At 45.0% G+C, this 21,545-nt stretch overlaps 1 protein-coding gene across 1 annotated transcript in view; it reads left to right on the top strand.

Annotated features, from left to right (window-relative positions):
• The window catches only part of CCDC33 (coiled-coil domain containing 33), a 1,331,950-nt gene that overhangs the window by 247,697 nt on the left and 1,062,708 nt on the right, over nucleotides 1-21,545 (top strand). The gene's annotated exons all lie outside the window — the stretch shown is intronic.

Consider the following 21,545-nt stretch of genomic DNA (forward strand, 5'->3'; position numbering starts at 1 on the left):
CGGAAGTGAGTTCGTAGGGAAAGTTATGCAGAGTGTGTGTGCCGGCCTAGGGATTAGACAGAAATTTCATAGTGCGAATCATCCCCAGTCCGCGGGTTTAGTCGAGGGTTACAATGGCACCCTTAAACTGAAACTCGCTAAGATACAAGCATCCACGGGTTTGTCCTGGCCAGACGCATTGCCTCTGGCTTTGCTATCAACAAGAGCAACTGTACATTCTAGAGTAGGGCTTAGTCCTTACGAAATAGTTTTTGGCCGTCCTGCAAATGTTTGGGGGGTACCTAGACCGAAAGAATTTAAGCAGCTGGAATACCCAATGTTAATTGATTACCTTTTCGACTTGACTGCTAAATTGAGTCTTATTCACCAACAGGTTTTCGATGCATTGCCAAAGCCACCGGAGAGTCCAGGCCATCAGCTGAAACCGGGTGATCAGGTGGTCATCAGAAATTTTGCAAGAACAAAAAATCTTCAGCCCAGATTCATTGGCCCTTTCCAAGTCCTGCTAGCAACGAGAACTGCTATTCGTGTGGCCGGAAGGAAAAATTGGATCCATACGACACATGCTAAACGTGTGCCTCTGCCACTTCCTTACGACAACTGGGTAAAGAAAGGAATCGGTGCCTCTGAAACGGAACAAGTCCCCAGGTTCATACCTTTCAGCGATGCAGAACTGATCACGGATTCACCAAATTCTGACTCTCCTCCTGAAACTGCTCTTTTGAACCCTGAACATTTGTCATCCACACCCAATGAACATTTGCCATCTGCACCAAAAGAACATTTGCCATCTGCGAACGTGAACATTGCAACGTTAGCTGAAAATACATTGTTTCCAGATCAGACAGCTCCTGCAAAACTGAGATACAACTTACGTTCTCGCAATATGGACAAATAAAGCAGGAAACTGCCTATTTTCAGATTTGAATTTGCTATACATTGCCTCCAGCCGGGAAGTTTGCTAATACTTTGTATTGTTTCTTTTTGTTTTAAAATTGCCTTGCCGTCTGGGTAGCCGTAGGGTCGTGGCTGTGTGCCTAGTTGAATCTGCGGGGGTCAGACACAAGGTCGATCTTTCTGTTAGTTCTGGGAACTCCCAGGGCTGATAGAGGCATTTTCATCTACGTACACATCATCAGTGGTCGCGAACGGTCGTAGAAGATGGAGCTTCCTGAGCTACAACGAGAAAATGTAATTTATGTTCGCAGAAATAGACTGTACAGAATACTACACAGCAAATGCTTTCTAATGCAATGTGCAGTTACATTTTTAATTGTTTTGATAACGTTGGTGGGTGGAATCGTCTTTGGTGTACATTTGATTTTTATGCCAGTAACTACAGTACCTTCCCTTGATCCTACTACTTCTACGGTTTCTTCTATGCATTCTTTTCACTCATTTCCTGAACACGAACAAGCTCGACGCTCAGAATTTATTAACAATACATTTGTACAGCTCTTGCATCAACACCAACTGATAGTTAATACTACAGACTGCTGGGTGTGTGGCTTGATACCTCACACTATGGATAAAGGCATTCCCTATCTAGTCTTGCCTTTCAGCTATAATGGATCATTTCAGGCCTTTCAGACCATTTTTTCATATGCCCTTGAGACCTATCCTTCGCGTCCACCACGGTCCACTAAATACAACTCAGCCAACAAAGCTTTAGTCCAGGGAATTATTGATATGATTAAAGACGTCAATAATACTCCATCTTATCCTAGAGATGAATTACTGGTGTATTTGAGTTGGAACTCTACAGAGTATCGCCTTAGTTTGGGAGAAAGCAAGCGTAAAAGCTCCATTTCAGTTTGGGTCGTGCCTCACCGAGGTCAGGTCTGTTTGCAAGGAAATGGGAGAAATCCGAGAGCTCAGCTAGGGAGGAGTGAGTGCGTTGAGACTTACGTATTTCCGTCTAACTCCTCCCCTGCCTTTCTGACTGCTAGGGGTACCTACTTCATTTGTCAGGACAGAGCATATACATGGCTGCCTGCTGACTTTTCAGGTTCATGTTATATTGCTCGATTGTTACCCCCGACATACACTGCTTCTTCAGATTATCACAAAACCAGAGTAGCAAGAGGTGTCTTCAGCAAGGAAGATACCGCTGGTCAAGAAGCTGGAGACTTCTTCAAAGGTTTTCTTCCGTTTTGGGGGCCTATGGCCAATAGTAGAAACCTTCGTCAACTAACACGGGTAGTTGAATCTACAATTACAGAAACTGCTGGTGCCCTTAGTAACTTAACAGCTGAGCTTCAGGCGGATCGTCTCATGACGTTGCAGAACCGTATGGTTCTAGACGTAATACTTGCAGATCGAGGTGGGGTATGCAGAATGATCCAATCAAGCTGCTGTGTCTTTATTCCAAATAATGCTCCAACAGTCTATGAAGCAATCTCTAAGCTACATAAGATTTCCGACTCTATACACGTAGATAAGGGAAACTGGTCCTTCATGGAGTGGTTTTGGACTCTGGTATCAGCGTGGGGATGGAAGGTTCTGATGGTCATTGGTGTCATCCTAGTATTGCTGTTCTCGTGCTGTCTTATTATCCAATGTGGTCCCGCTCTGTGTAGCCTCTGTGCTGCAACCTGTTTCAGAAAACCACCTGCATTAGGAGAAAAGGCACGAGACAGGATGATGATACAACAACATGTCACTAACCTAATGAGCATAGAATTAGACTCTGGCTCTGATATAGACTGAGTAATTGCCTATGTAAGGGCAAAAGGAGGGTCTGAGGTTCCGTGACGATTTTACTCGTGTTTGTAACATTGTCGTAAATACATAATTTTGGTATCAGTGAACCGCAAATGATCCATTTAGTATATCCTGTTGTTTTCGCTATGCTACGAGCAAGAGCACTCCAGTTACAAACACATTTCTGTTCTACCCGTGGCATCCATCTTAGAACACGGAAGCCATTTTGTATTCCTTGCCCTCACATAGTCAATAGGACACGCAATGACCTCTTTCTTTTCTTCATTTAAAGGACACGTAGGCTTTAACCGGCGATTCACCTTGCTAGTGACACGTGCACCTTAGGCCAGCAACGCTGTAGCAGCATGACTCGGCAGGAACTGCCTCCCCAGCCTGAGGCCAGTCCTGCTATTCTGGTTCTTGTGTTCGTTGGCCTGATCATGATTAGGCGGCCGAAGCTGGTAACCGTACCCATTTACGACCCACAAACATTTCTTATCCTGTCTTTCTTTCTTCTGCACCTGGCTCTGCTCCTTTCCTTCTGGGCCTTTATTAGGGGGAGGTAACGAAATTTACGATGAGGCGGTCCGGGTCTTGAATGAAGAATTGACATGGGATTATGATGGACTAGTGGGAACCCCTCATTTGTAATGTTTTGACATCAGATACTGTTGACGATCCCTGTGCAACGCCAAATATTTATTGTTTAAGACACGAATGTTTAGAACTGTGGTAACATGTAAAGAATTTACCTGAAGCCCAATATTTAGTATATAAGGAGCAACCCTCTTTGTACAAATCGAACAGGCTCCTAGATACTGCCCATGTGTAGTTTCTGCGACTTCTGTGTCCCTGCAGTAATAAACCTTTGGTCTTTGACGCCACCATCGAGAAGCCCGTGTTTCTGTTTGTTTGTGCACCGAGACAGGTGGAACTCCGGGGTCTTCGGGTGTTATCCCTGACACCTCTGGACGGAACCAAAAAGTCCAGAACTCCAGGTCAAGACTTATTTGCATATAGCTGTGTCTGAACTGAGGTGGCGAAGTGAGCTAAAGAACGATAATGGATTCAACCCAGATCTGTGACTGGGGGTGAGTGTCTGAAAAGTTTCAGCACTCCGTCCATTATCTCCTTGTGTTTGCTAAGTAAGTCACCCCTACACCAGACCTTGCTGCTCTAAGGCAGGAATCACTATACAACATGTGAAGGAATAACTGCATGTGCATTTATGGCCCCATACTATTCAGTTCAATTACTGCCTGTACAAGTGATCAGGGAAGACATTTTGAAAGCATGTGCTGGGCACTGGTGAAAACGAGTTCCTCAGCTACACGATGACTCCGCTAAAAATAGGGATGGTTGGTATCAAACATCTTGTATTAATAAACCCACACTGATGCCCCCTGAAAACTTACCATTTTATGGTGTACTGACCAGAGACGAGTTTCTGACCACCAAGGTTGAGGGCCTTTACTCTCAGGAGGCCAGAAACCAAGCCTGCTCGGGCAAACTGTGTTTTCACCCTCTCCCATAGGATGGCCTGCAGATTAGCATGGGAGCTTCAAAGAGCCCACCGCCTTTTGGTATGCGAATCTGGTTTCTCTCACATGAGAGAAAGCCAACCCCCTTTGTCCAGAGCCCTTTGGCACAGGGACAGGTGAGAAAATTAGCTAGTCGGATAGGCATGTTCTCCTTCTGGCTAGAACTACAACTAAGGTGGGCAACCTGAAATGAACATGACTTTTCAGAGATGTCTTCTTGGTGATGGCAAGCTTAGGAATTCTGGGACCGGGTTATGGTCACTTCCCACAGGAAGTGGTCATATAGGGGACATAGTGGCCCCAGGGGTCAGTTGCCCATTGGCTTCTACCTTACACTTCCCTAATGCCCCTAAATTCAGTATAAAGGGGAGCCCCTAGCACCAGAGAATCTGATCTTGACAACCTAAGAAGAAGAAGGAAACTGAAGTGCCCAAAAGCAGAAGACTGAAGAAGAGCAACAGAATTGATCCCAGTCCTGCTGGCCAGTCTGCTGTTCCCCATCAAAACTGCCCCAAAGACACCTCATCCTGCAGATGTAGTACCTCCAAAGCCTCGGAGAACTGCCTGCCTCAATAAAGGTTCAGAGCTGCTTCCTGGATCCCGCAGGCCCCCCCAAAGAATCCAGTGAGTTCTCCGGACACAAAATCCTGAGACCGCAAAGCACTACTCTACCTGTGCTTGTATACAGAACAAATAAGAAACCCTATGATGATGCAACAACGCATGTGTATAAGCGGAGAATCAAGATATACCGCTAACGACCTTACCATTGCGCGTATGAGGGGTTTTTAACAAAGAGATAAAACCTAGGTAACGCAGTTACAAGTGTCCATTCTCACTCTGAGGGATCACTAAACAACATGTGAAGGAATAGCTGCATGTGCATTTATGGCCCCATACTATTCAGTTCAATTACTGCCAGTACAAGTGATAAGGGAAGACAATGATGATGCAACAACGCATGTGTATAACCGGAGAATCAAGATATACCACTAACGACCTTACCATTGCGTTGCCTGAGCTGAAGTGGGCCAACAGTGCCAGCATGGCCCTCCAGAGACACAGCCCACCTTGGACTTGCCCACTGTGGACTTCACGCTGCAGCCTCTGTTTGCAGGCCCCAATTCAGCATTTTTGGGAAAGTGACCACTCTCGCCTGGATTGCTCCACTTCTAAGAGAGGGGACCTACTAATAAAGAGAACGTTTTCTCTCTCTTGGAGATCTTTTAATTAATATAGCATAATATACGATCTGTGAGAGAGTCTTTCCTTTCTGCAGAAGCTCTTTGTCTCTGAATGGGGCTCTTTTTTAGGAGTGGTCTTCCTCTCTGGTGGAGGGATGCTGGTGAAGCAAGCAGCAGATAGTAGTCAATCTGAGAGAGGGTACCATTTATATGGAGTATAAATTATAACCTTTCTTCTCTGACAAGGCATAATCTATCTCTGGATCTTACTTCTTGGAGTAGTGTACTCCACAGTGCTTATTGTTTCAAAAATAAGTGCCGGGCCCAAAGTTTGTTTTCTGAATCCAATGCCCAGCACTATTGAAGGTCGGGGTGCTGAATACTAAGGCTGTGTAGCTTTGTTCCACCTTATGTATCTTTGTTTTACTCCCAGACACTCTCTGCCTCATTATGTCACTCTTGTAGATTCTTTGCGATCCCTGCGTACTCTCTTTGCCCTTGTATTCCCTTCTTTCTCTTCCTTCTTTCTATTATGTCTTCCTCCTTCTTTCCAACTTTTGTGTTTTCCTCTCTCCTATGGTGGATCAAAGATTGTTGAGGAAAAATAAATGACGGTTTCCAAAAATGAGTGCTAATAGGTCCCACCTGTAACCACCGGTTCAAGTTAACCACTTGAGCTTCATCTTTGATAGCCTGCCTTCTCCATCAGAGAGCACTGCCACTGTGGAAGAGAATACTATCCATCTCAGGCACAGCCCCTTTGTTTTTGTTGGAGTTCTGCCTATGGGAGCATGGTCTGTATGGAGCAGTGCCATGCCTTTTCTCCAGATCCTCTAGCAAATGAGGATGCTGGTTAGTATTTGTATTTTTATGTTGTTTGATATCACTGTTCAGAAGCCTACCTTCAAGGCCTTCGGTTGTTGCCAGTCTATTTCTGCAATCTCCTCTGGTAACTGTAGTCGATCAGCATGAGGCTCAGGTACATATGCAGCTAACTTAAATGTCGATGAAGGTCGATTTCGAGGTATTTCTTTGTTAAGGAACAGTTCTGTAATATATACCAGTTGAGATACAGAATAGTGAAAGCGAAGGACATTGGTAAAAATCCGACCTGCTGAGAACTTTTGGTTGCAGAGGTAGGACCTCAAATGGAAACATATGTGTGTGTATTAGGCCAACGTGCAAAGAAATGTACACTTGCAGAACTAATTTCTGACTGCTTTGCAAATGGCACAAGATAAATAACTGTTCCCCGCAACCAAGAATAGAAGCAGCCACCTCGAGAAACATGAGCCTATCTTCAAAAACAAACCTATCTTCATGAACAAGTCGGCATACAACCTGTAATCTCATAATGATGTTAGACAATGGTGATTTAGGTTACGTTGTATAATAAACTCTCATGTTACTGACTCTCTGAGGTGTACCCTCGATGCCGGGGATCTGCGATCCTGATTCTTTTAGATCTCTCCGCGGCGTTTGATACTATATCTCATCAACGGCTAGCGGAGAGACTGACTGAGTGTGGCATCGGGGGAAGAGCTTTTCAGTGGCTGACTAACTTCCTAAAAGACAGATGGCAGACTACCTCACTTGGACCATTTGCTTAAAAAAACAAATTCCTGCTGGACAAGGGGGTACCACAGGGCTCCTGCTTGAGCCCCACTCTTTTTAACATGTACGTAGCCCCCTTGGCAAAAATTGTTCAATCCTTCGGCTTTGAGATAGTCTCATATGCCGATGACACGCAGCTACTATTTCCCATAGGAAAAAACATCAGGGACGAGAAACTTCGTTTCTCGGGTGGTATGCTAGCGATTGCTAATTGGATGAAAGAAGGGGAACATCCTTTACAACGCAACTTTTACCATGCAGTGCCTTTACGATGCAACTATTACAACGCATGTCATTACAACGCATTGCGCTGGGGGGCGCTCTAGGATCGGGAATAGATTTAATTTACTATCCAACACCTTCCCTACTATCCACGGGGACTGGAGTTGGAATAGTAAATTAAACTATTCACTATCCAGCACCCCTTAGCGCTATGCGTTGTAACAGCATGAGTTGTAAAAACTGAGATGTAAAGGCATGCGTGGTAAAAGCATGCGTTGTAATGTCATACATCCATGAAAGAACAGTGCCTACACTGAATCCTGGGAAGACAGAGCTTATGCTCTTAGGGAAGGATGGTCGAATTTGGACGTCAGAATGGTGCCCCCCCCCCCAGTTGGAAGAAGCGCCTACACCCTCCCCCTCAGTGAAAAGCCTGGGATTCCAGCTGGATGCCTTGCTAAACATGAAAGATAATGTCAATAACATAGCAAGGACATGCTACCATAACCTACGCCTTTTACGTAGAATCATTCCCTATCTTCCTTTAGAACATCGCCGTACTGTGGTACAGGCTATGGTAGTGAGCAGGCTAGACTACGGCAATGCGTTGCTAGCGGAAATAGGCACCACCACTCTGGCAAAACTGCAAGTTATACAGAACACCGCTGCCAGAATGGTTTTGAATGCGCCGTCTTGATCCCCCTCCCTTCCTCTGCTCAGGCAGTTACACTGGCTCCCTGTCCAAAAGAGATCTGTTTTTAAGGTATGCTGCCTCTCCTTCAAAGCACTTAGAGGTGAGGGGGCCATCATATCTTTATAATAAACTTTTTAAACAGGTACATGAACGTAACCTAAGATCTAATGACCTAGCCCTCCTGAAGACTCCACGTATCAGGCTAACCCGAATAGGCGGCAGAGCCTTTTCATACATCGCCCCCAAATATTGGAACTTTTTACCGATTGCTATGCGTCAATCTAGTACCTATATGAGCTACAGGAAACAACTAAAAACATTCTTATTTTAACTTGGCCATGGTATAACACGTTCTGTTTCTGTCCCTGGATTTCCTTTGGTAAAGCGCTGAGATGCCCCTGGGTGAGTCATGCGCTATTAAAGAACACAATAACATAACATAACATAACATGTGCCTTATATATCTATGATCTCCTAGCCTTCATCAGCTCGGTGAAGTAGGGATTAGAAGAAAAACCCTTTCATGGTTTTAACCTATCCTGGTTGATCGCAGCCAGCAATTCAACTGCATCCCTTAGGCTCAGACACCAAAGAGCTAAATTGTGCATCCAACAGATCTTTCTCCTATCTTACTTAACCTGTCCCTAAGGCCCATATGAATGTAGATGATGCGCAATTGGTAGTCAACCTCCGAGAAAATCAACAAGCCCTCACTGAAGGGCTTTTAGAAGCATTTGTTACTATAAAGGAATGTAAGAGTGGGAGCTTTCTAAAAATAAACCCTCCTAATTTAGAGATTATCCCTGTGTTCACGAACATCACTCTCCGGCGCCAGCCTACTAGCTGGCTGCCCACTCCAGTGAAGGTGGTCAGTAACCTAGGCATCCTAATATACACTAATTGGACTTTAATGCCCAAATTGTTACAGTGACAAAAGCTTCCTATTTCAGCCTCTATATTCACAAATGTAATTTCCCTTTTTCTCTTTCTCTTAGCGAAGCATTGTTGCAAATGTGTATGTGAAGTGTACATTGACCTTTTGCAATGCGATATGCCTTCCTCTTCACAAGTTGGGAAATACTAAACTGTTAAAGATTCAGGACACCATTGAGAGACTCATTTTTATTCATCTTTAAAAGTTTGAGAGTGTCTCCATGTATCTGAAACAACTGCACTGGTTGCCAGTCTCTTTATTTGTAAAGGTTTTTATTGGGTGTTATACTTCAATACAGTGCTGAGAAGCATCAACTACACTTGGCAATACACAATGGCACAATCAGGTGTGATACAAGTAAGAAACATATCCTATAACAGGGCGAGCTTGGGATACAGTCACCAGTGGCAGCATTACAGAAGAAAGGATAAGACAGAAATGAGTAAGGTGGAACGATACTCCATTGGTTCTCCGGTCGCTTGGGTCCCTACGACAGAAGTGTGTGTGTGTGTGTGTGTATGAATGGGTACCAGTCTAACACGGAAATCAGTATGAAAAATAAGGCCTGAGAGAACCTATCTAGCTACATCCAATGCTCATGGACATGACCGCAATTGCTGCAGAGCGAGTCACGCTATCCACATTGGGTAAGTGCATGCAAAACGGGCAAATGTAGAGAAGGGCGAAAAAAGAGATAATGCCATCACAATGCTACTAAGCTTACAATCGAGAGCAAGATGAGGAAAGGGGTTAGATCGAAGCTTGTTTTGATCTTCATCGGAAAGGGAAGAGAATGGAGACATAAGCTGGTCAGCTACAGAGGGAGGAGGGCTATGGGAAAACTGGGATCAGGAGGGAATTAGGCTGACAACGAATGAGTAAGTATATTGGATTTCAGGAATAAGCAGGACTAATCGTTCAGCCCCATCTGCGAGTGACAAGGAGGTGCTGCTGGGAGAGAGAAACAAGTCACCAGCACTTACAATAACAATGACGATACGGTCATGTTTTTGGGTATGATGGGAGGCAAGAAGACACGAGCGTGCATGGGCCGTGACTGGTAAGCACTTACTTATTACGGAAGGTCAGTGGGCATTTGCATCAGTAGGTCAGGGTGTCACAATGTCTAAGTGATTTCCTCAGTTAGGGGGGCAAAAACTGAACTTAAGGGTCGAGACCACTTGAGTCGAGGAGAGAGGACCATATAGGTGGAATGTGTCCATGGTATCTTGTAGTTTGTAAATGATTGACTCATAAGAATCCACCTTATACATCTCAATAAGCCAGTTATCATGAGTGTGTAGGTACAAAGATAGCCATTTTTGAAGTATGCATATCATGAAAGTCGTTACAGCCATAGTCAGTAGTCTGAATGAATGCCAAAGATGTCGAACAGGTTGTCAGTGTCATGCAATAGGATTAACTGCAGAAGCAGAGGAGATGGTGTCATGTAGTCCCTACCAATCCGTAGGCTCTGCACATTCTTTGGACAACACAAACTAAGGACTTGGTGTCTAGACTGATTCCAGACACCCCGCAGGATATGTTGACCTATGGACCTATGGACCAGCTAGCTCACAATACCACCATAAGCCCCCCTAACCTTACCTGGGAGCGAATGGAGACCACTGAACATGACAACCCTGATCTTTCAGGGATTGTGGAAACAGGACAGAATCTTTCGCTCAGTCACTCGTGCTTGCTTTCTCTCAGAGAAGTATACAGAATACACAATGGGATGTTTTCAATATGTTTATTAAACCAACATTATTCTTGTATAAAATACATGTACTGCAACATTTAGGATACAGAAGCAAATAAAGGAGATTGAAAGCACCAAAAGAGGGAACAGTAGATACTTTTCTACCATGGTGCTGAAGCAATGTATATATGCAAAATATGGTAATCTAACGTACTCCCACGATGCAGACTCTACTCTGAGTGTACCTAGAGTGTGTATGGGTGTAGAGCCAAGAATCCCTCCAAGGGACGATTCAACCTTATTTCCTGATAGGAGAGAGTGAAGGACCCACTCTTGGTCTCGTATTGGACAGACCGAGTGCTTGGTGATTTCTGAGCATCCAGAAACCTTCAATGTCTTCAGAAGTGCCTCCTCGACTGCAGTGGGCGCGTTAGATTAGTGATGTTATGGATATATAGATAGTGCTGTCACCCCGTGGATGAAGATAGGATGACTTTTGTACCTAGTGCGTAGAGAGGTCTAGTACATGATGTTCAAGGCATCGTGATAATGTTGTGCAAAGGAAGACACTGGGGAGAACACTACCCATGGGCCGTTAACAGGTCCATCAGTACATCAATGTCCAATGGCACAACCATTTGTGGTTATAGGTATATGTCCAATACGCATTCATGGCCTCAAAGCAGGCAGCAGAATATAGGTTGTATGCAGTTACAAACAGGCCTCAAGGACAAGAATCAGTGCTCGTCTAGTTCTTGAAGTCGAAGTGTGGCAAATGTGTGAACTATGTGCTCACGGCATCATAGCACAAGCAGTGCTGTCTCCATTACGAATCAAACTGGGATTTCCATTTCGGAGCAGAACATTTTAAATCAGAATTCCAGCCAAAAAGTAGCAGGCCAAGTGGGAGCCCTCCAAAAACACTTCCCAGCACGGAGTGTATAAAAATGATTGAATAACTCCGAAGATTGTGTGAAAGGTGCTAACCAGCCCTGTGCTGATACATTTCAAAAAGTGCACGATTCCTTTAGTATCAGAAACGTTAAAGATACGATGGCCTGGTTCCACAAATTGCAGCAGAAAGTTAGTGTGCAGTAGTGTCTGTATCTCAGACAAGGACCATGCAACCTGGAGATCAAACAACTCTCTAGCCGAAGTTAAGGCCACATCCTGTTGAAAAATGGCTTTCAGTCGGCTAAGGGAATCAAAGCATATGTTGGAAACATTTATCGAAGGTCGCAGCGCTGCCTCCCTAATTTTGCAGACAGGTGGAAACAGGACTTGTGTACAACAAGTGACTAAGGAATTAACTGTCACCAGATAAGCGATGCCCGGTTCCATTACTCAGCAACCTTCATTATTCAGCATCAAGTAGCTCCCATTTGAGAGCAGTTCGAAAAAACTGACTTTTCACAGCAGCAGTGGAACCCTTTAGATAACAGGACACGTTTGCAACAGAAGCATTTCATGCCCAGTGAAGATAAATGTCCTGGCAAACTAAGAACCCGCTTAAGGCTTCCTCACAGTCTGAATCACCCAAAAAAAAAACGTCTGCGTCCCCTTTCCTGCATTTAAACCTGAATGGTAATTCCCAATACTCATGCACATAATCTTCCCCTAGCACTTCGTATCTTCCTACCTGTTGGTATTGGAGACAATACTGGAATTGGACAGTTGTGACCGGTAGGGTGATATAATCATGGATAATCTAGTTTGTGGATGGTGTCTCTGCCATGGTAAAAGGCAATTGGTATAATCTTTCAATGTGCAACATGGTGTATTTTGCATCTCTGCTTGCCGTAGTTCTCTGTCTTTCCATAAATCATATTAAAAAAACACAGGCTGGTAGTGTTGATGTAACGCCCCGGCATGAGCCAGAACATAGTGTTTGTAGCTTCCAGCTCAGTATTACGATTCATTGTAATTGTGACTGTCTATGTTGTAAAATAGACATGTCCTGCTAAATTATGTCAACTGTCAAAGACACAATGTTGCCCAGTGAATATATTCTGGATGATAATGTAGTCATACCATTGTCATCCACAACCAAAGCCTTTTCTATATTAACTCTGTCGATCTCGTGTAACCTCTCGCAGCTTCCTGCTGAGAAATCTTCCATAGCTCGTTGTATATTTCATACAAGAAGCGCTTTTGATGTGGTTTTCTGGGAAGGTGTTGAGTTCCTTAGCCAATCTAGGCATAACTTCTCAACACTATATGATGTCACCACCCCTGCGTGGTCTGTTTGTACATAGAGTAGGTCAGGCATGTTGATATTAAACCCACCCGAGATACCCAGGAATGTAGACTGACATTTATGTGTGTCTAAGGGCCAAACCAACCAACCCTGCTGATCAGGTCTGATATATTGTATGATCCGTTGTGTAGTATGGCATCTAACTTACCCTCACTATACTTCGGGTATTGTTGTCAATGTTCCTAACGTGCATATGTGGGAATACGAGGTATGTTCAAATCTTTTGCCTTAGCTAAACCAAGACAGGAAGTCTGTTGCACTATTTTATTCAGGAAAATCATTTGATGTGGTAAGAAGCATGCTCTGAGTAAGACCTCTTGTCCCTGAACCTGCCAAATCTCTTGTTCCCCAGACAAATTTTGTGTCTATCCTGTCTTTCAAAAAGTTGAACCCCTGTATAGACAGATGGGAAAAAAGGAAGCAGAGTAAATCAGCTAGGTGTTCATGAGCATATTCTTCTTTGCAGGTGTCGGTGCAAGGCTATAGTAATAAGAGGCTGGATCGGATATGTCAAACCCAGAAAAAAAGGCAAATCTTGTGCATATGTTTCTGAACTACCTTTCGGTGGTGTTGGATAGTATTCTAATTGGGTATAAATATAGACTACACATGGGATACTAGCTTTGTGTAAACAAATGGTGACCATAAAGTTGATAACAGCATATGTCACAAAAATTAGAAGTACTATCATACAATTCATCATTCAAAAATGTAGCTGATTGCGCTAGATTTGAAAGCAAATTATGCACAGTTTCAATGTCCCAATCGTTAGAGAATGTATTAGCGGTGATGATATAATTTAAAGAAATTATAAACAAATATAGAATTTGCAAAAGTTCAGTAGGACCATACACATCATACAATACCCTGTCCCAAATAGTTCCATCAGGACCTGGAACTGATGTAATGTTCACCAGGGACATACCCTCAGTTCACAGTACGATGAACATGTGGTTTTAGTACCAAGTTGACATGTTGGACTTCAGAGCATCCTGGGAGATAATGTCCATTCGGAAGTAGAAAAAAGACAGTTACCAAACCAATCCTTAGTACCAGGAAAAGTAATCCAATTGTAACCCATAGATGTTTCCAGGGAGCAACAAGGTGTGTCTTCTTTAGCCAAAGATAAAGACAATAAACTCATAGCTTGAAAGGGAGTGGCAGTGCTGCCAATTTAGGTACACTTGGATTCAAGAAAAGTCATCGTAATGCACAAAGTAGCCAGACACCGTCTGGTCTATTTTTTGCAGCTCAGCCGGTTTTGTCGAACCAGGAGATGACTTGATCTGTGCCGTATTCACATAGATGTCGTCGATATGTTGAATTGAAATTTCTGTTCTAGTTGATTGTACAGTTGTAGTTGTTTCAATAGGGCGAAGTATCATTTCACTGTTGTTTACTGCTTCTCTGTGGAAAGTGGAGTCTTCATTTGATATTACATCTTCAATCTGAACTTCCTCTACGATAGTGAGAGGAGATCAGGGGCTACCTAGGAGCCCATGCGGCCTATTGTTGAGAACTGGCCACATAGTGTGCTTTGGTCAAGGGAATGCAGTGACTCTGCCCATTTCTGTTCTGTATAGACCTTCCATACCCGTTGCTGCCATTTGACACGTAACTGGTAGGAAAGAGGTTTTGTAGTGTATGCGATGCACCAGCAGGTTATTGCGGCCCAACCTGACCCTCTGTGGGACCACCAGTGTTGCAGGTATTGCATATTTGGGGAGTCATGCATATCCCGTGGTTGACTCCCTAAAATACTACACAAGTAGTGGTTAATTTTTAAGTAGCACAACTTTTTTTCCACAAGCAGATGGAATTCATCCATTATGGCGGCAAATGTTTTCAGGCCCCCTGCCGAGATAAGGTGGGTGTTCATAAGAATCCCAACTGTTATCCATATTTCCCAATTCATTGGGGCCCACCTAATTATATAGCTCCATGTTCCCATTTAGTTGCAGCTGCGTGTATTCTGGCAATTTATGAGCAGAGTTTTGTTTGATAGGGTTCATTGTGGTAGCTGTTGGCTATACAAATTGGTAAAACATCTTCAGACCTTCACAGCTGTGCACCAGGGATCTCTCTAAGTGACCCTCATGAGTCCTGGGCCACATGCACCACAGCTGTGAAAGGTGGTGTAATGATGTTCGATGCACTGTAAGCTGAGACCTGCGCTGTACCTCTGCACTATCAGCTTGGAGATTTTCAGTCTGGGCTTCATGTATCCCCAGCTGAAATTCCTAATATTTTTGTCAATGGAACAGAGCACCACGGTTCTTACCAACAGCAGCAGTATGCTGAGGACATACGTGAAACGTGCAGCCACTACCATTTTAAATGCTTGAGCTGTCCCCCCTGGGGATAGATTGAGCTGGTCCCACTTTGCATAGTCCAGTTTAGTTTTGGCAGTGAGAGTCTCCAGGTTGTCTGCCACTATCCTCTCTGGCCCACAGTTAATCAGTATTTACCAATATTTGAGGAGTGCGCTATTCCATTGAAACAGGGACTCCCTAATTTCTGCTTTAGTGGTGACATGGGCAGCACTTTGCATTTGTCCCAATTGATTTTGTAACCTGAAATGCTGGAAAAGGCTGTTATAAGGGAGATGTGATCTGGGAGAGATCTATCGGGATCAGTGAGAACAGCACGTCATCTGCATAGAGTACTATTTTAGTACGGCCAAAAGGACTTGCTACGCCTGTTATCTGATGGCCACCCTTAGAGGTTCTATTGCCAACAGGAAGAGCAGCAGGGATAATGGGCAGTCCTGGTGGGTACCTCTATGCACTATGAAGGGATCCGAGAGAAAAATGCCACAGTTGACTTGTGCTGGAGGGATATGATAGAGGCATGTACTTCAGAGAGAAAATTGTCACCTAGCCCCATTTACCTTAAGGTGTGAAACATATATCCCTATTTCATTCAGTTGAATGGTTTCTCAGTGTTGAGCAATAGGGCGAAACATTCCTCAGTGCAATCTTTTTTTAACCAGAGTAGGTGGGATATCATGCTAAGGTGGTTGCAAGAAGTTCTGCCTGACACAAATTACACCTATGAGTGATGGATTAAACTAGTTGTGTCCTGTTAGAAGCATGCAGCCAGGATACTCCCAGGATCTTTGTTGGTGTTCAGAAGTGCTACATAGCAGCCCACCTGAGGATACACCAGGAACCAGGATACCGATACCAGGGAAGCCGGGTGCACAGGTGCAAAGTGACCCCAGAAACCGCCGTAGACCACAATGGAGACTTCAGAAAATATACGGCTGGAGAAGAAGGTGAACGTGTCCGGTGGATTCGAAAACAGTTAGACCCACTTGTTCCCTACTCTTGCATAACACCTGTTTCTTTCCTATGGCTTTGGATTCCTCGCCACTGTTGTTGGTTACCTTTTCTTGCCAGGGCACTGCTTTCTGAGGTATTTGCATACTCAATAAATATTTTACATACATCCATACAGAGCATCTGTCTCTGAGACCGTGTACTCTGTTTCTGGAAGAGTATATCTTGGCTCTAGCAGAATATATCTGTCACTTGAAGAGCATCATCTTTCTGTGTCTTGGCTCTGGTGAAATATACCTGTCTCTGGAAAAGCATCTTCTGTATCTGACATGGTTTGCTCTGTTAGAGTATGTCGTGGCTCTGGTGGAATATGCCTGTCACTGGCAAAGCATCATCTGTCCCAGAATTGATTTGCTCTGTTTCTCATAGAGTATATCCAGGCTGTGGTGAAATATGCCTGCCTCTGAGGTGGTTTTCTCTGCTTCTTGTACAGCATGTCATGGTTCTACCAGAATATGTTTCTTTCTGGTATAATATGTTGTGGAATATGAATGTTTCTGGGAGATAATTGTCTGTCTCTGAGGTGGTTTGCTCTGTTTCTCATGGCCTTTGTTGTAGTTCTGGTGGAATATGCCTTTCTCTAAAAGAGCATCATTTGTTTCTGAGATGGTTTGCTCTCTTTTTGGTATTGGTTTCTGGCTGGGGAGGATCATACCTGTCCCTGGGACAACATGATCTTTCTTCTGAGACGATTTATCCTGTTTCTGGGAGAGCATCATCTGTCTTTGAGATGGTTTGCTCTGTCTCTGATAGAGCATTGTCTGCCCTGGCTCTGGTGAGATATGCCTGTCTATGGGAGAGCAGCATCTGTCTCTGAGATGGTTTGCTCTGTTTTTTGTGAGAGTATATCTTGGTTTGTATGAAATATGACTGTCTCTGGGAGGGCATCATCTGTCTCAGAGATGGTATACTATTTTTCTGGTAGAGTATGCTGTCACTCTGATGGAATATGCCTGTCTCTGGGATAGCATTTTCTGTCTCTGAGATGGTTTTCTCTGTTTCTGCTAGAATATGTCCTGGCCGTGGTGGAAGATGCCGGTCTCTGGGAGAGCATTGTCTGTCTTTGAGCTAGTACACTGTTTCTGGGAAGGTGTGTCCTGGTATTGTGCAATATGCCTGTCTCAGGTAGAGCATTGTCTGTCTCTGAAATGGTTTGCTCTTTTACTGGTAGAGTATGTCCTGGCTCTGGTGTAATATACCTGTCTCTGCACGAGCATCCTCTTTCTTTAAATGGTATGCTCTGTTTCTGGGAAAGCTGTGTGTGTCTCTGAGAAGGTCTGCTCTCTTTCTGGTACAGGTTGTCATGGCTCTTGTGGACTATGCATGTCTCAGGTAGAGCATTGTCTGTCTCCTAGATTGTTTGCTCTTTTTCTGGTAGGGTATGTCCTGGCTCTGGTGTAATATACCTGTCTCTGCAAGAGCATCCTCTGTCTTTAAATGGTTTGCTCTGTTTCTGGGAAAGCTTTGTCTGTCTCTGAGATGGCTTGCTCTCCTTCTGGTAGAGTATAGTCTGGCTCTGGTGAAATATGCCTGTCTCTAGGAGAGCATCATCTGTCTCTGAGATGGTTTGCTCTGTTTCTGGGAAAGCTTTGTCTGTCTCTGAGATGGTCTTCTCTCTTTCTGGTGCAGGTTGTCATGGCTCTTGTGGACTATGCATGTCTCTGGGAGAGCATTGTCTGTCTCTGAGATGGTTTGCTCTCCTTCTGGTACAGTATATCCTGGCTGTCATGGAGTATGCCTGTCTCTAGGAGAGCATCCTCTGTCTCTGAGGTGGTTTGCTCTGTTTCTGATATAGTGTGCTGCGTCAGGTGGAATATGCCTGTCTCTGGGAGAGCATCTTCTCTCTTCAAGATGGTTTGCTGTGTTTCAGAGAAAACCTTGCCTGACTGTGAGACGGTTTGCTCTCTTTCTGGTAGAGTGTGCCCTGGCACTTGTGGAATATGCCTGCTTCTGGGAGAGCATAATTTGTCTTTAGATGGTATACTGTTTCTGGTAGAGTATGTCCTTGTTCTGGTGGAATGTGCCTGACTGGAGAGCTGAATCTGTCTCTGAGATGGTTTGCTCTGTTTCAGAGAAAACCTTGTCTGACTGTGAGACGGTTTGCTCTCTTTCTGGTAGAGTGTGCCCTGGCACTTGTGGAATATGCCTGCTTCTGGGAGAGCATAATTTGTCTTTAGATGGTATACTGTTTCTGGTAGCGTATGTCCTTGTTCTGGTGGAATGTGCCTGACTGGAGAGCTGAATCTGTCTCTGAGATGGTTTGCTCTGTTTCAGAGAAAACCTTGTCTGACTGTGAGACGGTTTGCTCTCTTTCTGGTAGAGTGTGCCCTGGCACTTGTGGAATATGCCTGCTTCTGGGAGAGCATAATTTGTCTTTAGATGGTATACTGTTTCTGGTAGCGTATGTCCTTGTTCTGGTGGAATGTGCCTGACTGGAGAGCTGAATCTGTCTCTGAGATGGTTTGCTCTGTTTCAGAGAAAACCTTGTCTGACTGTGAGACGGTTTGCTCTCTTTCTGGTAGAGTGTGCCTCTGCTCTCGTGGATTATGCCTGTCTCTGGGAGAGCATCGTCTGTCTCTGAGAGAGTTTACTCGGTCTTTGATACCCCACTGCCCGTCTCTGCGCTTCCGTGTGGTAGAGCCCCCATCAGACAGCCGATAATGATGTCGCCCCGGCCGGCTCTCCCGCCGTGTAATTTGTCGCCATCACTGTCAGTGCTGATTGCCTTGGGGATGAGGGACAGCAGCAGAGATGGAAATTACCCGCTGCCCCAGGAGGCTCGCACCAATCTGTGTTTCGGGCCGTCCGCTGACTTCTTCTTCGCTCACATGGTGGCTCGCTGCGTCCTGCGTACTCACTCACCTTTCGGCGTCTTCTCTACCCAGTACCTTCCGTTCCAAGTTCGTCCCTTTTTCTGCATCTTTCTATCCTTTCATGCAACTGACACGGGGGTGTGGGGTGGGGGAGTTTGGGGGGGGGGGGGGGATGTTCTCTTGCACTGTCGCCCCCTCACCACCCACCGTGTGATTCTATTGTAATTTTACTGCCCGACGTGCATGGTGCCCAGCTTGCTTTTCGTTTCGTTTTCTCAATTCTGTGCCGGTGTTGAGCACCGGAAACCACCGGCTCAAACTAATCACTGTATTGTCAGCTCTTAACAGCACCTCGGGCAGCGCCCATCGTTTTGTGCGGTTCTCTGACGAGGACACGGAGACCGGAAGAGTTCCTGTTTAATGTGTTCACGGGGGCCGGGCAAACTGTGTGCAACGATGGGGGCTGAGGAAGGGGGGAATCGTTGGGGGCACATACACACTAAATACATTAAAACATTGCAAACTATATCTTGCACAACATATCCAACTATCTGTCCTCTGCGACTGATACAGTGAATCAAATTCATTATCTTGGAAATAGGAGTGTTAAAGTACGAGCGAGGCAGGCAGCAAATTCCTGTCTTCGTTAACACATGTCAAATTGTGTTTATGGATTTAAATGTCACAAAGTGATAGGCAGATGGCATCAGGTTGTGCCGAGGGAAGTGGGAGCAGGCTGCGTGCCAGTGACGCACCCGTGCACGCTCTGTGACAGCACCCCTTCTGACCTGACCGCCAAAATACCCTCTCTAGGGGTGGCTTGGAGTAGCGTCCCGCTGAACAGGGGTCCCCAATTCTTCATGGGGGCCCCATTCAGCCTGAGGACAAGTATATCGCTTAGATATGGGAGACTCTGGCCCCACATCACATTTTGCACGGGGGGCCTTTCATTTTGTGGCAGTGGGGCCCTATCTGGACCTTCATCTGCTAATGATAGAGTGTGAACCTGACACAGCTCTAACAGAACACTCTCTCGGGGCCTGACCTGCATTTGCTGATGATGGGGCATCACATCCAACAGCTCCGCCAAAGCGCCCTAGCCTGACCTTCACCTGCTCTTGATTGCAACTCAGCTCTGTCAAAGCCCCCTACCCTCACCTGCATCTTCTAATGATGGTGTTAACCAATGCAGCTCTTCCAAGGCGCACTGCTCTAAATCACCCTGTGCAGGCACATGCTACAGAGACTCATGAACAGCTCTGCTAAAGCACCGCATCCTGCACTGCTGGCACAGGAGGGGGGGCCCTCGCAGCTCTGCTCATCCACTGATTTACAGCTACTAACGGCAGTTCCCAACTCCATGACTGACCGGAAATACATCTGCTAATCTAAGAGTGGAACCTAAATGCAGCTCTGCCATAGCAGCTCCACTCTGGCCTGCTGCTGTTGGCCTGCATGGACAACTCTGTTAAATCATCTCTATCCTCAACCAAAGCTACTTTTAATGGTAGGTTTGTATTAGGACCCGAGAGCTCTTCACCCTTCCTGGTGCCTTGTAATCATCTCTATTATTTGGAACAAACAGCTCTGCACCCTGACTTGTGTTCTTGTCTACTGTTAGAATGCAAGAGCTCTGCACCCTTCCATGTCATTTATGCTGTTCTCTATTAGTAAGGACCCAAGAGCTTTGCACCCTTCCTTTTGTCTTGTGTTCTTGTCTTTTATTAAGATCCTAGAGCTCTGCACCCTTCCTAATGTTCTTGTCTATTATTAGGACCAGAGATCTTTGCACCCTTAGTTGTGCCTTGTGTCCTCTTTTATGAAGGACCCGAGAGCTCTCCACCCTTCATTGTGTCTTGTGTTCTTGTCTATCATTAGGACCAGAGATCTTTGCACCCTTCATTGTTTCTCATTTTTCCCTTTTGTCTCTCTGGTCTGTGATGGTGCAGCACCAAGATTCCTCTGGGCATTTGTTCACTCTTTGTAAATATAAAATCAAACAAAATCTAATTGTGTCTTGTGTTCTTGTCTATTAGGACCTGGGAGCTCAGCACCCTGCCGTGTGCTCTTGTCTATTATAAGGACCGAGAGCTCTGAACCCTTTCTTGTGCCTTGTGCTCTTGTCTATTTTAAGGACCCAAGAGCTCTGCACCCTTCCTTGTGCTCGTGTCTATTATTGGGACCGAGAGCTCTGCACCCTTCCTTGTGTCCTGTGCTCTTGTCTATTTTAAGGACCCGAGAGCCCTGCACCCTTCCTTGTGCCTTGTGCTCTTGTCTATTATTAGGACACAAGACCTCTGCACCCTTCTTTGTGCCTTGTGCTCTAGTCTATTATAAGGACCCGAGAGCCCTGCACCCTTCCTTGTGCCTTGTGCTCTTGTCTATTATTAGGACCCAAGACCTCTGCACCCTTCTTTGTGTCTTGTATTTTTGTCTATTATTACAATTTGAGAGCCCTGCAGCCTTCATGGTGTTTTGTGTTCTGGTGTATCTCTAGGACTCTAGAGCTCTGCACCCTGCCTTGTGCTCTTGTCCATTGT

Source organism: Lissotriton helveticus, chromosome 3_2 (genome assembly GCF_964261635.1).
Source record: "Lissotriton helveticus chromosome 3_2, aLisHel1.1, whole genome shotgun sequence".
Taxonomy (NCBI): Eukaryota; Metazoa; Chordata; class Amphibia; order Caudata; family Salamandridae; genus Lissotriton; species Lissotriton helveticus.